The 15,620-nt window shown below is 47.5% G+C and overlaps 1 protein-coding gene across 1 annotated transcript in view; it reads right to left on the reverse strand.

Annotated features, from left to right (window-relative positions):
* Positions 1 to 1,373: 1,373 nt before the first annotated feature.
* LOC146832789 (fibrous sheath-interacting protein 2-like) overlaps positions 1,374 to 15,620 on the reverse strand; it is a 538,629-nt gene continuing 524,382 nt past the window's right edge. Inside the window, exon 6 of the mRNA XM_085603979.1 lies at positions 1,374 to 1,574. The gene's annotated coding sequence lies outside the window, so the exon portion shown is untranslated. The remainder of the gene's footprint in view (positions 1,575 to 15,620) is intronic.

Genomic DNA, 15,620 nt, shown 5'->3' on the forward strand with positions numbered 1-15,620 from the left:
AATGGATTTTGGCGCATTCCCAGATATACAAAGACTTGTAAACGTGGGAATATGTCAAAATGCTACGCCTAACTGAAGCAGGCGTAACAAGGAGAAATATCTTTATTGCGTTGGCGCCAGGCAACACAGTGTGGCAGCACTAGAAGACAGCAGAAATGTGCCATAGCTTAGTTGATATGGCACATTTTTGCTGCCTCCCTTTCACATAACACAGTGCAGGAACTTTTTGCTTGCTGTCCTGTGTTGAGTGAAATGTAATTATATCTGACCCTAAATACCTAGAAGTCCAGTCCATGGAATGGGAGGAGAGTGGATTGGTGAGGAATCTGTAGATAGAGAGCGTTACCATAGGTAAGTAACTTGTTCTTTTAACGCATACTTTGAATTGGAGATTCCTCATCTTTTGTAAGGATACCAAAACTTTAGCTCCCAACAGGTAGATGGTCTGAGGAGTGCCCTTCAAAACAGGAAATCCTGCAGAGCAGACAAAAATGGCCATCCCTGCGGACCCAAAAGTCAAGGTAGAAATAGCTGGAGGAGATGTGGGTGGAAGCCCATGCAGCCACCTGGTTGATGTCCGGCACCGGAACACTCCTCACCAAGGCCACAGTAGTGGCCTAAGCTCTGGAAGAATGAGCCCGAAAAGTCTCAGGTGGCTGCTTTTTGGCCAAGACATAGCACATTTTATACAATGACTGGTCCAGCCAGATAAGATCTGTTTCTGTACTGCATTTCTACTCTTAGCACTAGAGAACCTCACAAAAATGTGTGTTAGGAAGACCGTGAGAAGGACTTTCAGGACCACCAGAGGATCAGACCATGACCACAAGAATAAGCCAAACACGTGTGTTTGAGGGCCTGGAGCGGCAGAAGGGGATCTAGGCCACTTGTAGTAGGCACATCCTATGCTAGAGAGGCCACATCACTTACATGGGTTTCTTAGTTATAACTCTGAGCCCTTGCGCTCTCCGGAGCCTTCCCCCAAAATGTACCGCCCACTATAAGCATAGCACTGGATATATGTATTCATCAAAACAAATCCACTTGAACTGTTAAAGCCATGTTGGATGAAACAATATACTCTAGAACTTTTAGAAGACGGCAAATTACAAAGTGAAAACTGGTGCAAATTTTTTTATTTTATCAGAAAGTGATTGAAAAAGTTGTGTTTGCACTGCTCGATCGGTACCAAATCGCACTCCCCTAATTTTGCACTCCGTAATCCTGTCCATGTGGTAAACATATTTGAAAGTGTTTGTAGTATATATGCTAATCAGAAGAGTTGACTATTATACCTGCATGGTCACCAGAAGATTTACGAGAATGAATACGTTTTTGTTCAAGAATTGCATTTTTATTAAGATGCACATGCATTTGCCACTACACAAACTCAACAGAATGCACTACAACTAGCCAAGCTAAACGTATGAAGTTGAATGATGGCTGACGAGTCACACGTCTTCAGAATTTTCATGAATGTGTCAGGAAGATTTCTTCGATCTTAAACTGTGTTGCTAACTAAGCAGACTCTTGCTATTAGGAAGAATCCATCCTGAGAAGTACACGCATCGAGCCTGCAGGGGGAAACAAACAGCCGATACTGAATACTTCAAACATCTTTTTTGTGTCAAATATGTTAAAATATTTTACAAAGATTCACTGAACTGATTAAACCCGTGCTGCTTAAAGGGAACTGCTTATCTTTTTGTAGCACATGTAGAGCCTCTATAATGCTTCGAACACAGCGATGTCCTATATATATGCATTCCTTTGTATATGTGATTATTTTGCATATGTCGCAGATTTGAAATTATTTATACTTCAAACATTTATCAATTCCTTTATCAGAAATGCATTCTAAGTTTTCTCAGGTCAAAAATATTGTTTTCATAACTGTATTTATCAATGGCAATTTTAAGTGCACTTTTCCATGGGTTTAAAATGCAGCCCTCACATTAAATTACCCTCGATCAAAAGTGGGCCAATGTTCAAGACTGACCATCAACCAATAACAATATAATAATAAAAAGAAGACTCCGACCATCACATTGCTCATTTACCCGAAAACATTAACTAGTTTTAATATTATACCACATTCGACGGTGGAGATAACACATCTTGTAAATCTGAACAATACTGGGGTGAGCGCACAGCACTGTAGTATTCATATGCTGGTATAAATAGAAGGAGCAAAGCTCATGTTCAAAGGGTTCCTTTCCTGGGTCCTTGTGTTTAGTGGGAAGAAGGGTTCTGGGCGGAGTCTGGCTATAGTCGAGGAAGGCACGGAAGCCATGATGTGGTGGACTCCGTGATTGCGTCATTTGCTTCCCTCTTCACTGCAGAGCAGTTCCTCTGGAGGAAGCAAGAACTATGGACGTGACCAGCACTTCTTCCCAAGTAATGCAGGCCACCCTCGCAACGCTGCAAGGGGTGGGAAACATGCCGGAGACACCTTTACCTGAGCAGCAGAAGCCTACAGGTAGGCCAAAGAGGGAGGGCTGTTTCGGCTAGTGTTTTTATGGCCAGTCAAGTCAGTGCCTGTGTTTCATCCCCCTAGAGGGGAAGGAGCATATCAGCCATAATACTGGTATGTCCTCCCCTCCTTCTTTGGAGGCTGCAGGTCAGTAAGGAGTCTGCAGGCAGGGAACAAGAGGGCCCCACTCTAGACCTGTCTGCGGTTGAGGCACAGATGCCCTATCCTGGAGGCCTCTTTTAAAGGTAAGGTCCAGGAATTGCGGACCTCTCCCCAAAAATTCACTGGGGGTGCCACCCCCTCAGATAGGTGGCACACACTGCGGCTGGAAAGGGACAACAGCACCAGCCAGAGAACGACAGGAAAAGGGAGCATTGAAAGTGGCAGGCTCATGAGGTAAATCTTTCTGAGGCAAGAGGTGGGTACAACTAATTTGGGAATCAGCACAGACATTCAGGGACTTGCAGAGGGAGCTCGGGACTGGTTTTTGAAGAAACAGTGTGCTCCAAGGGAGTGTATCTGTGCCGCAGACCATTGTAGGGCACAGTTGCATGGTGGAAACCACTGAGGGAGCAGAAGGGAGTAGTGGAGGCAGGAGTCCCCATATGCACAGCCCAGGACAAAGGGAGCCTCCAGGCTCACAGACAATTGAGAATTCTTGTGTGAAGGGACGGATGCACCCCAACGCAAGCAATGAAGATAGCGGTAGGGTGTGGCTGGCTAGTTGGAGCAATAGATGGCGGAGAAGGACATGGCACCTCCTTCCTCAAGAAGATCCCTGGCAGAGAAGGTAAAGACGCTACACTCTTTTGCAGATGGCAAGGTTGATGAGGGGAATACTGGAGATGGCGGGGACAGAAAATCTATATGGTCAGCTGTAGTGCTGGTCCTTAAGCATAGTGGTAGGGTGAGGGAGGGGATAGAAAGTAGAAGGCAAGAGTTAAGGTTGTCCGGCATGGCAAGAGTAGGCCTGGACGAATATTAAATCTGCATTTCAATTAACGCCGGTCCATCTCCGAGACGTGCAGTTGCAGGGAGTACAATTGCAGAGCCAACTTTATGTAGACAGAGCCATGTCGATGGGCTGTGCATGGCGTGAGCGGCTTTAAAAAAGTTAAGCACGTTTGTGGAGTGGGCAGTACAGGTGGTGACAATGTCAGAACAAGTGCTGCACTGTCTCAATTATTTTTTGATCGTAGTGTTGAATGAGAAGGTAGAAGAGTGTGCCAGATTAATGCAACTTTCCAGGAAGTGATAAAACTCCTGGGATCACTTTGGTAGAGGAAACCATCAAAGACCTCACCACAAGTTTGACATTTTTGGGCATGGAGCTAAACTCCATGGAAATGGAGTTGCGCCTGCCAAAGGACAAAACTAACAGCATTAAAGAATCTGTTGGTGCCGGCACTAGTAAAAAAACAAGTGGGAGATGCGCTTCATTGAAAAAATACAAGGACACTTACGCTTTGCTTGCAGGGTGGTGTTCCCAAGGAGGGCCTTCAGTAGACAGATAGCTTTTGGGATGAATGGAGCATTGAAGCCCCATCACAGGATAAGGCTGACATACAGGATTTAGAGAGTTTTACAGATGTAGCAGAGATAGTTGAGAGCCTACAGTGGGGTGATTGTATGGCAAGATGATGACCCACTAACGTGGACACTCAAGATATTTTTGGACGCATAAGGCCGGGTGTTTTTGGACTGTATCGGAAAGGGAGATGGTGCACGGAAGCATGGCCAGGAGAATGGCGGCAGAAGCAATACAGTATCACCCACCTAGAATTCTTCGCCGTGCCAGTGCTAGACAGTATAGGACCAGCATGTGCTGTCGCAGTTGAGGAAATGTGTCTTGCTATGTTTGCAATGGAACATACAGTTCAGGGCCAGACACATACTGGGTTTAGAGAATCGAGTGACTGACTCACTGCCTTGTTCGTAGTGGAAGAGGTGCTGTGGTTTGGCTCTAGAAACAGATGAGGCAGTGATATTGGTTAAGGGCAAGAAGGCTGATGAAAATATCACTGGTGGAATCCACACGGTGGTCATACTGGGTGGCTGAACTGAGTTTGTGTGGCAGGCGACAGATGGCAGCGCACGACTAATAACAGATTGATTTGTAATGAGTTGAGAAGAAATTTATGAAGGTGTGTTGTTCACTGATGACTGCAGGGAAGCTGGCAGGCATAGCATATTACGGAAATGTTCTTCAATACCTCTGGGTCAGCTCCAGGTTATTTGAGCAGAGGCAGTAAAATGGCTTTTTTAAAGACATCGGGAAATACTCCCATCTTTAAAGAGGCCTTAAAAGAAGAATTAAGTGGTTATAGTCGGAGCTACAGCCTGCATAACTTTAGGCGGACATGGGTCATAAGGGAAACCAGACTTTATTTTCATCATTAAGTACTGTAGGATCTTTTCATTTAGGTGAGTAAAGGTAGCTAAGTCAATAAGATCATATATCTTTCTGGGCTGTCAGAATGGACTCTTTGAACTGATAGAGTGAAATTTTGCTCTGATATTTGTATAGGTGCATCATAATCATGGTAGTCCGCACCCGTATATGCTCTTCATCGTGTTAACATTTATTGCCATTAGCTCAGGTGTTGTAATAACGTGGAAGGTGAAGTGCTAGGCATATTTTCGTATAACGTGGAGAAATCAATCTTTCAATTACGTATGATTAGATGAAAACCTGAACGTGCAGAATTGCATCTGTGACTAATGAACGTTATAATTCGTATGCTCATGTAACTCATTGATTTAAGTGTACACAGTAATAATGCTCATGTATACGCCTGTTTTAGGAATTTCTGTTGTTTCGTATGTTGGCCGATTTCTGTAGGCCTAATGTGTTTTCTCCCTATTGCTCTCGAGTCGGGTTTGCTTGTAGTATTCATGCGTGTGCAGAACTTGTTCTTTCTCACGTTTTCAGTTGCAGCTTTGTTAGTTAGAATAATGTCGTTGTTTTAGGAGTTAGGCTTAGGGACGAGAAGATACACTTAACAGCGATGCTGATAATGTGGGATGATGTTCTTTATCACCGAAGAGAGCCTGGCAATCAAGGTCATTGAACCAAGGCCTGGGAGCATCGTTGCCTGCATGGAAAGTTACCTATGAAGAGTAGTCTTGCGTGGATGGGGTGATACCGCACAGTCTGATGGGAGTTTGCATTCTTGTATTGGAATTAGAGACAGAGTCCGGGACTTCTGCCTTGCCTTGAGAGAAGAGAGCATCTTAGAACGAGCGCTGTAGCATTATGCTACTTGACCCATTCAACGTGAATTTTCTTCTTAGGAAGCTTTCACAAGCTGACACCTTTCCAGAACTTGCCTTGGGGAATGCTAAGTAGGGATGCCACGTTAGTGGTAGTGTGGGGACCGACTAATGCTTTTTACTAACGAACCTCCAATGAAGGGGACTCTGGATATAGGCCCTGTGATATTCTTTGTCATGACTCTTGAATTTGTTATTCGGTATCTGCTACATCGTCTTAACTTCACCCGTAGGTTTGTCTTTGTATTAGTTTCACTGTATTCCTACACCCTCATATTGAGGTGTTTGTATCTCCAGTTGTTCTTGGCTTTGAAATAAACTAACTAAACTGATTCGGAGTCTGTGATTCTCCAGAGTTATGGGTCATTGGAACTGTAATGCATACTTGGCTAACCATAATTATCCTCTCCTCCACACTTTCAAGCAGACAAAAAGAGACATCGGCCAGGGGTTCCAGAGTAAGTCCAGAACGTGGAACCCGACTCCTTCAGTTGGTAGCAGTGTAGGATGGTTGTCTCTTGAAGTGAGGGTAGAATCTAGAAAACTCAAAAAAAAAAAAAAAAAAAAAGATTTCGACCCACACAACCCCAAAATAGATTTCGACAGAGATTGAGAGTGCGGCGAGATCAGCGGTGAACGGAGGAGTAAGTGTCAATAGGGATGCGTTGTGTGATAGATTGCGGTGATGATTTGATTGTGTGATGTCTTGCGGAGCTGGGATGAGAGTTAAGTGAATGTGGTTTAGGACTGGACGTGCGTGGTCCAAGAGTTTTGTTTTGTGTTGTTGATCGGGCTCGGGATAGCCTAAGATCCTGGGATATATTTGTGGTGTAGAGTTCACCGATTTGTTGTAATTGTCTGACCGTTGGTTTGTTGGGAAGTCGTGAGACGCTATCGATAACCCGCCTGAGACCGGGAACTGTGGGGCATATGTACAAGGAGTTAATGCCGCGGTAACGTGCATTTTTTGCCATTACGGCGGCTTTTTTTTATCGCCGTATTTACAAGTTGCTGCTAACCACCGTTAGCGTCTGTTTTCCGGCGTAAACGTGCATTTTTAGGATAGCCACTTCTGTTAGCGGGACTTAATGAAAAGGAGATGAAAGGTGGGAATTCCTGTGTAAAAATTACCACTAACCCCACTTAGTGATATTTACAAAGAATTCCTTGTATGGTGCAAAACCAAAAAAACTGCCTCTAACTCCAGTTAGAGGCAGGTTTCTAAGACCAGAACATAACTGGTTTTTAAAATGGTGCAAATACTTGGGGCCTCATTTTAGAAGGTTTTGGTGCTGGACAGCACTCCAAGGAATGTTGCTGCGCTGCCCTGTGACAAAACTACAGGGCAGGTATGTGCACCATCAATAAGATATGGCGCATTCCTGGGCCTCATTCATGAAGAGTCTTGACTCTCTGCACCAAAACAGTGTTGCAACACTTTTCACTATGCCCGACTTGCAACACCATGGATGCTCTCTATGTCACAATTAATGACAGATACGTCTGGAATCCTGACGTATCTGTCAGCCCTAAAGTCACACATTGCTGCAGTTGTGTCACAAGCATGATGTAACTCCAGCAATCGATGGGCCAAGCCTATCCCTGTGGCACATTGTCACTCTTATGCCTGCCTTGAGGCAGGCATAAGGTACTGATGCAGTAGCGTCCTACAATTGTTGCAGTGAAATCTGATGGATTTCTCTGCGCCACTCCAATGAGGCGTTGTTGCGTGGGAACGCCCACACTGCTTACATCATACCTGATGCAGGTATAATTTGGCACAGGGCTTCACAAGGTCACGCATATGCCTTTCCGCATCACTTTGCAAATACGGCGGAACGTGGTGCAAGAATCATGCTGCAAGTACATCAAGAAAACGATGCACCAGCGGGGTGAAACTGTCAGAAGGCACTCTTGAATAAGCCCCCCTGTCTTTTTCCCCTACGTTGGTGCACAATGGCTGCCATGCACCAACGCAGGCACCCTTGCGCCATGGTACAAGGGTGACTGTGTTGTGGAGTTTATTGATGTTGTGGCTCCATTTCTTCTAGAGACGTCTGGAGGCAGGACTAGTGGAGCGTGGAGTGAACCAGTTGGCCTTCTTGGAGTGGTGTTTCCCTGGTCTTTTCTTGAGGAGTTCCAGGGTGTCGGTGCAGTTGGAGATCCATCGGTGGAGGTAGCACGCTGCGGTGTTGGCGTTTGTAAGCGTTGGCAGAGTGGTGGTGCTGAGGAAGTTGAGGGAAAGTTCTTCGGTGGCCTTGATCCAGCTGCGACAGGTGGGGGCAATGATGGCGATGGTGTATGGTGGGCATGGTTAAGGCGTGATGTAAACAACGATGGCTGGTACAGGAGAGTCTTGTGGTATGGGTGTAGTTTAAGTTCCCGCTGGTGGAGAAGAAAGGCTTGAGCATGTGTCAGGCTATGTGGGTTGGTGCAGTGACTAGCTGCTTGAGTCCAATGTTGGCGAGGTTCCCCAGGAGGGGGGTGGTGTTCTGGTCACTGGGGTTCTCCAGGTGGAACTTGAGATCTCGGAGTAAGATGTAGTCGGTGGATGGGAGAGCCTAGGGTGGGATGAGGTCCACAATAGCATCAATGAATGGGGGTTCATGGCCTGTAGATGAGGGTGCCATGGAGGCGGGAGTTTGGGTTGGTCCAGATCTGGAAGGGGAGGTGTTCCATGGTCACAGTCTGGTCATCAGAGTGTGTGGTCAGTCGAAGTGTGCTTTTTTAGACCATGGCAATGCCTCCTCCTGGGCACACAGGGTGGTCCGTGCGAGTGAATTTGTAGCCGTCGTGGATGGTTATGGAGATGTCCAGTCCGGAGGAGAGATTGGTCCAGGTTTCCTTGAGGAAGGTGATGTCTGAAGAGGTGGCGTTGAGGATGTCCCAGATTTCTGTTGCGTGTTTTTGGAGGGACCGCACGTTGAGGAGGATGCAGTTGAACTGGTTAGCTACGCTGTTGGTCGGCTGGGCGGCAGGAGCCGCTGGTGTGCTGATGTGGCAGAAGGTGCGTTTGCAGTTTTGACAGGCGCAGGGTGCAAGAGAATTCTACAGTGTTGCTAGATGGCAGGCGGTGTGGTGTCCAGGGTTGATGGCGAGGAGGGTGCTGGCGTTGTAGCGGTGGAGTGTCTGAGAGGAAGGGTCTTTGGTGCTGGGCGTGGTCCAGGAGCAGACTGATGCAGACGGGCTTTCCTTTGACGCACCAGTGATACACCCGCTGCGCTTGGCCGTACAGCAACCGCCATTAAGTAGTGCTGCGGGGGGGAATGAACAGCTGGGAGGCGGGAAACGCGGGAAAGGACACTGGAGGGGGTGGGGACGTAGGCGGATGTAACTATATTCATAAAAGTTCTTACCTTGAGGCCGGGTCCCGCGTCTTCTGTGCTCTTGCTCTCTTGAGTCTGCTTCCAGGAACAGGAAGTAGGCAGCTAGGCTCCCACCTCCTAAGCCAATCACAATGCTGCAATGCGGCATTGTGATTGTTCTGGAGCGCCGTGACAAGGCGTTCAGCCAGGGGCTGGAGGGGTGGGTAGGTACCCCATGCAGGCTGTAATGCAGCCTGCATTGCAAACAGGGAAGTGCCCATGACTGCTTTGGGTGGCCTGAGAGGGCCGACCAAACAGTCACTGCGCACTTGAGTGGGCATACCACTCTGCCACTGCCCTGCTCCGTGAGTAGGGCAGCCCCACCCACCCGCCCGCCTGCAAAGCAAACATAGCATGAGAACATCAGAAAGTTGTCATCATGTTGTTTCATCTTTTTGCACTGCTTGAAAGCAGTGGGGTGACGATCTTCCGCCATAGCGGAAGAGCCGCCACTGGGGGTGCGTTACCCACAGGTGCTAGTCCTGGGCACGACTCGACCCCTGGGCCTCCTCCGTTATGTGTCTAACCTTCTCCTCACCTGGACATTGACACCGTGGCGCAATCCACTGCACTCTCTCCAAATGTGTGCCTTAGCCAGCAGGAGCCTTAGCCAGGCGGGATATCACAAGCCTGGGTACAGCAGTTGCCGCCAAGTCTGCTGGGCAACCTCCCGATGCACGTGATGCAACTGGGCCCCCTAAGGCATAAAGTTACAGCGCTCCCACCACACAAGTTTGACGCAGCTCAGAGGTCTCACACTGCACAGCGTCTTGCCAGCGCAAAATCCTCTGGGCTGTGATGAAGAGAGGAGCGACCCACCATTGGTAATCTTTGTGCTCCCTGGTGTAGTGGTGATGCATGGTATGCCATGCAGACATCCATAGGCTGGTGTGCAGGAGCGCCTCTACCATTCACAGCTCCAAGGGGCACCAGGCGGTCCTCTCACACAGGTCAGAAACGTGTCTCCATGTGACTTGGCAGACTTCACCACCAGGTAAGGGTGATCGCCGACGCCTCAATGTCTACCACCACGGCCAAGCAACTACACAGCACCTCCGCATCCTATTCCTGGTCCAAGACGCAGGCCCAGCGAGGCCTCCGGGCCCCGGGCACTGTCCGTGCTTTCAAGGTTTCGAATGCCATGGTGTTGCAAAGAGTGCGCAATGATAAGTGATGCATCACTGTTTTGCCCAGCGATGCACCACTTTTCATGATTGTAACCCTGAATTTCCTTTTCTCTTTGGACTCTGGCTGGTCATCCTGGCTGTTGGGGGGCTGCGGGGGGGTTGTTGATCTGTGCTGCACTTGGCCTTGGCTGCTCCATTCTGCATTCCATTGCGTTGTTTCCTCTTTTTCATTGGAGGTGGAATTATAGGCTATTTTTACCTCTAGAGGCAAAAAAAGTCACGTCAGGCTGTCTAATGTGAGTTTTTTTGCCGCTAATGGACCTTTCGTCAGTTTTATCGCGCTAACGTCAGAATTTGTCTCGCCTTCATGCTAGTGTTAGCGGCAGTTTTTTACCGCAGCTACCTGAACCTTTTGCATTGTACCGCCGTATTGTAAATACATTGCTAACAGGGCGATAGTTTTTGGTTATAGGCCAAGTTAAGAAAACTGCCAGTATCTAGCGTTAGCATTAGTTAGCAGCAGTTCTTGTACATATACCCCTTTGTGTGAGTGGACTTGTTAGGATCATGTGGAAAGCCTCGTGCGTAGGGGTGGACTACATCGATTCAAGTGCCCAGTGCAGGTCAAGTTTCCCTGTGCGTGGATGTTCTTGAGTGATTGAATTCTATCGATCTTTTAGAAAGGCAGACAATTACTTGTTTTAATGATTGCGAGAGTGAATTTGTATATTGAGATTGTGAAGGAGGGTGAAACGCTGCGAGGAGAAAAGGGTGACCTCGGATTGTGCCGCGCTGCGATAGGTTGGTTGGTGTAACGTCGCACTGGGATTGGTTGGTGATCACCTGGAAAGTTGAAGTGAGAAATCTTGCAGGTTGAAGGAAATTGGGTAAATCATGAGGTTTTTTAAGGTGTTACGTGATCTATGTAGGGGAGTGGTGACTCGAGTGGGTGAGAAAGCACTGCCCGAGGATACCGCAGCACATTACATGGCAACGAATGTAGGACTCCATACTATAGTTTGGATTCAAAATTGACACAAGATTACTGGAAAAGAGGGAGATTTGGCTTTTCTATGTTATGGTTCATTTCAATTAGAGGTGTTCTATCAGTTGAGGGGAGTGATGTCTTTATTACGGCCTCCACCCAGACCAACATAGTTTAAGGCATTAGATGCTTGGATGCGAGCAGCTTGGGCAAAGAATGGGGACAGATGTCAGGGAAGGATGAGGAAGACAATGAAAGAATACCAGGATGTACGATGAGACACACAGTTGAAAAGATGGAGAGTAGATACCATCAAGGGAGAGAGGTTCCACGCACTGTTGGTAAAGAAGGGAGACGCTCGGAATAGGATTGGAGATGGAGATGATGGAAGTTGTAGGAAGGTGGAATCTGACTGCATGATTAACCCCACTTTTACAGGTGTTTTGCTGGTTTTCGACTTAGTCTGACTGGGATCCTGCTAATCAGAGCCCCAGTTTATCTACTTTCTCCCTAAATTGGTATTGCATGTACTTTAGGTACACTCCAGATTGGATTCTGGGGTACCCTTATCAGTCTCTAGTATATGGTATACTATGTACCCAGGCCATAGGTACCCCAGAGGCCTCTCAGGGGCTGCAGCATGTATTATGCCACTCCTGGGAGACCATTCAAAATGACATCACAGGTCTGCTACAGCAGCCTGTGTAAGGTGGTGCGTGCACCCCTTACTTAGATATAGGTTCACTATATCTAGCCTATATCACTGCACATATAAACCTATCTGTCACCCATATGGCAGGCCTTATCAATCCTGAAAGCAGGGTGCTGGGTTTTGTGAGAGGGTGCACCTGCATGAGCAGAGCCCACCTGCAGCCTTCCAAACCTATTTTCCGGGGTTGTTTGTGATGCAGCCAACCATATATACTTAAGTGCATTATAACCTAGTGGTAAATGCTAACTTTAAAACGGTTGCATGGAAACATGTTGTGTTTGGTGTCAAACCCCTTGGAATCATACCTCCCCGCCAGTAACTGCCGCGGGAGGTATGATTCCACCCTCCTAGAGGTAGAAATATGACATACCGGGCTACCTGGTACCAGCTTTCTCAACCTGGGCATCACAAAATGGATGCTGCCAGCTACAGACACGAGTCTGCCCTCCTGTTGCTGAGCCAAGCACGAGCAGGGGAAGTCTTGACAATAGGTTTCCTGTCACAGGGAGGTGTGACCACCTCCCAGACAGGATTACGTTTATTGGGACTGGGTGGGTGCACTCTGAGAGTGCTTTGATGTCTGCAGTGGGGGCACATTTGGTGTCCCTGTGCATAATCCAGCTCAAACCGGTTGCAGGAGCCATTTGCTCCTTCTCTGGCGTGAAACTGGACAAAGGACATGGGTGTAGCCACCCCTCTGTCCTGAACCTCCCATAGGTGGGTCCCCAGAGTTTGTCCTACCCCTTCCTTGGGTATAAAGTAGGAACCCCTGACTACAGGATTTTAGATTTTACCTGGACTAAACTCTGCTACAGAAACCAAGTACTTTGACGATCTGCACGACGCTGGATGACTGAAGAATCTCCCTTGGAGTACAGGAGTTACTCCCCTGCAAGGCAGGCCCCTAAAACGCATTGGACAGGTTTGCAGCTCCTGAGTACTCCCTAGATTTCTGCAACACAGGAGGAGGGTTCCCGAGGTCTCTGAGGTTGATCTGTGCTCTTAGCAATTCTGAGGCCCGTATCGCTCATGGGGACCGTACAACCCAAACCCCTGTGCACCACGTACATTTGCAGCAGCATATGCTATTTGGCGACCCCTGAGGCTGTGCTTTAGGCTACTTGTAGTCCTGACCCCGAACAGTAATTCCACCAAAGATTTCCGGCCTACACTCCACGAGTGTTCCGTGAGCTGGTATTTTGTGATTCAGCTCGAGGTCCCTTCGAGATTCTTGGTCCGTCGACCTGTGGGTCCCTGTGAAGGTAACTTTGACTTTCCGTGGGCTCTCCTGGTTGCTCCAGACGTGCCCTGACTCTCCATAGCTTGAAGAGTCCCCAGGACCTTGCTGGTCCTCACCTAAGCATCTTTCCTCTGCCTGCGTGGGTTGCAGTTCCTAAGGCTTGTTGGTGTTCAATCCGGACACTGACCCCCAGCACTCAACATCCTTCGTGGGATAGCTCACCTCCGGACTTTGGTAATCGCCAACGTCTCCTGATCCCCGTGGCTGCAGAGTCCAGCTTCATCTCTTCTCACCTGAAACACCCGACATCGGTGGGCATTCGTCTTTCGTGCCCCTGGTCACTGTGAAGTGACCCAGACTCTGTCCCCTCTGCTGTCAGGTTCTTTTCATTTCCGATCCAGGTTTGGATCACACCAGACACTGTTCATCTTCACGGCAGCAGCACTTTTCCGCATCACACCATTGAAAACTACAAAGGTTTTCGACATCACTTGACCCCTATGCACTCGTCTCCTATGGGCTAGGTAACACGGGCATCTCTGTACTCTCAAGGGTGCTGGCCTTAGAACCTTCTATGTTTAAGTGGGTTTGCTTAAAGTCCGCTCTGAAGTGTCCTTAATCTTTAAAATTCCAACCGTGACTTTACCATAGAGTTGTACGGAGCTCGCGCCTGTGTGCACACACTGCACCCGTTCTCCATGGATCCCCTGTGTCACTACCTTGGGTTGTTCCTTGGGGTCCCAGCGATTCTACGTGCTCTAGGCACTGTGTCTAGTCAAGTCGTGGTTGTTATACCACTTTCTTAGTATATGGTTTGGTCTCCCCCTGGAGCCCACTGTGTATTGTGCTAATTACTGTCATTCCAGTGATTTAATATTGTGTGCTTTGTTCTCTAATCTCATAAAGAGATTAGTAGAGAGTGTTTAGTAATAAATACATATATTTGATATATTCCTTGTGTGGTTCTCCTTTCATTTGGTCATTCAGGAGGTTATAGACTGGTAAAACAAGCTGCTTTACATTCCTTCGAGACTTAGCCTGAAGGCTGCTCTCCATAGCTACTACTAGGATAGTTTTCAATATAGGTTGTTTTTAACCTAATCATCAATAAGGGTTGTTTGGACTGGTACAAGGTGCCCACTTTAATTAGTGGTCAGCATATACCAGGCCAACTTCTCACAGGAGCGACACAGATGACAGTTTGATAGACAGGTAGTTAGTAGAGCGTCCTCCACCATACAACCCACATTTAGAAGAGGGAAGGTGAGAATTGGCAAATGCAATGAGTATGGAAAGAATGGTAATGCCACAGATAGACCACAGTGTAGGAGTAGTGGGGAAGTTCTCAACAGGAGCAGAAGGGACAGGGATACCAGTATTTGGAGGTGCAGAGTCGAGTTGAGTCAATGCTGCTATAAGGTTGCCAGAAGCCCTTACGGTACTGGTCACCATCGGACCTGAAGTCTCTGTGTATGATCCAAGTCTAGGAGAAAACGCTAGTCAACAGCAGTCAGGATTGGGAGAAAGGGTCAACCCAGGAGGAATCGTGATGGTGAATGGGTAAGGTCCATTTCTGGTGCCTGTAGAAGATAGCAACCACAGACTGGTCAACAGTGCGTGTTGGGCCTAGTGCAATACGATCAGTGTAATTGGCAAATTCGAATTCCGATTTGAGGATATAGGAAGTTCCAGTTAGAGGACCCATGGGAAGGATATCAGAGGTAGAAACAGATCAGGGAGCTTCTGGAGATCAGCATGTCTTGCAGACTACAGCATTGGAAAAACGACGAAGGAAGCTGAGTGGTGAAGGGGAAGAACAGAGTAGTTTGTCAAGTCAGGGAACAATTAAAGCTGCAGTGAAGGCAAAATTGCTAGACATAGTGAGGCTGAAGGCAGTGGTAGATGACATAATCCGGGGATGTTTGCCTTTGGAGTGGATAGAACTTTATAAACAGTATGAATTGTTGTTTGTAGCAAAGAATGTCAATCGTAAAGCAAGGCGAGCACACGAGAAACTGACAGATTTGGCTCAAAGGTACGATGTGGATTTGTCTAAGACAAAAATGCTACAGGGAAACCATAGGTTGACTTATACCGATCAGGAGCTAGAAGAGAAAAGAGTTGTAGGTTTGAAAATATGCATTCGAGAGCTAGTTATAGGGATACGCACATGGATCATGCTTGACAAATGGGAGGTATGGTGGTCAAAATAGAAGAGTGTTAGGAAGGTAGGGGGAGATACGCCTCCGCCAGGAGGAGGTATACCAGGAGTTGAGACTTACCCATTGCGAGAGGTACCTAGCGGAGGGTATGTGCATGTGCCTTGGAGGAGGGGTGATTTGGCAGCATTCACAAATGACTTTCCTTGGCTGAGGGAGAAACCTGCTGAATGGTTTAAGCAAGTTGATCGCTTTGTGAAGATTTCAAAGGTGTTGTGGATTGATT

The sequence above is a fragment of the Triturus cristatus genome, chromosome 5_1, assembly GCF_964204655.1.
Source record: "Triturus cristatus chromosome 5_1, aTriCri1.1, whole genome shotgun sequence".
In the NCBI taxonomy this organism is placed as follows: Eukaryota; Metazoa; Chordata; class Amphibia; order Caudata; family Salamandridae; genus Triturus; species Triturus cristatus.